Source organism: Gavialis gangeticus, unplaced genomic scaffold (genome assembly GCF_001723915.1).
Source record: "Gavialis gangeticus isolate Ggan-Ray unplaced genomic scaffold, GavGan_comp1, whole genome shotgun sequence".
Lineage (NCBI taxonomy): Eukaryota > Metazoa > Chordata > Crocodylia > Gavialidae > Gavialis > Gavialis gangeticus.
Genome location: NW_017729027.1, coordinates 7,551,781 through 7,552,585, shown reverse-complemented (window position 1 = coordinate 7,552,585; position 805 = coordinate 7,551,781).

The following is an 805-nucleotide window of genomic DNA, read 5'->3' as shown; positions in this document are numbered from 1 at the left end:
GGTCAGACCACAGTTGGAATACTGCGTCCAGTTTTGGGTACCACACTTCAAGAGGGATGTGAATAACCTGAAGAGGGTCCAGAGAAGGGCCACTTGTATGGTTAAGGGCTTGCAGGCCAAGCCCTACAAGGAGAGACTAGGGCACCTGGACCTCTTCAGCCTCCACAAGAGAAGGTTGAGAGGTGACCTTGTGGCTGCCTAGAAATTGATCATGGGGGTGCAGAAGGGAATTGGTAAGGCTCTACTCACCAAGGCGCCCCTGGGGGTCACAAGAAATAATGGCCATAAGCTAGCAGATTTGAACTGGACATTAGGAGGAACTCCTTCACAGTTAGATTGGCCAAGGTCTGGAATGGGCTCCCAAGGGAGGTGGTGCTCTCCCCTACCCTGGGGGTCCTCAACAGGAGGTTGGATGGGCATCTGGCTGGGGTCATCTGAACCCAGCACTCTTTCCTGTCTATGCAGGGGGTCAGACTTGATGATCTGTTGAGGTCCCTTCTGACCCTAACGTCTATGAATCTATGAAATCACTGAAACAGCTGGGTGTTTCACAACTATTAATGAAATTATCTCCACAGAGTCCTTGTGAAGAAAGTTAACAGTATTATCCCTAATTTCACACATGAGAAAGTGAAGCACAGAATGATAAGGTCAAATTAGTCAATAATTTTAGACACACAGCCTAAGACTTGTGGGCCCTACCTTTTCAACATGCATGGAATTTTATAGTACTCCTTATGTTTAATGCACAGCTCCCATTGATTTCAATTGTAGCTGTGAGTGTTCAGCACTTCTGCAAATCATA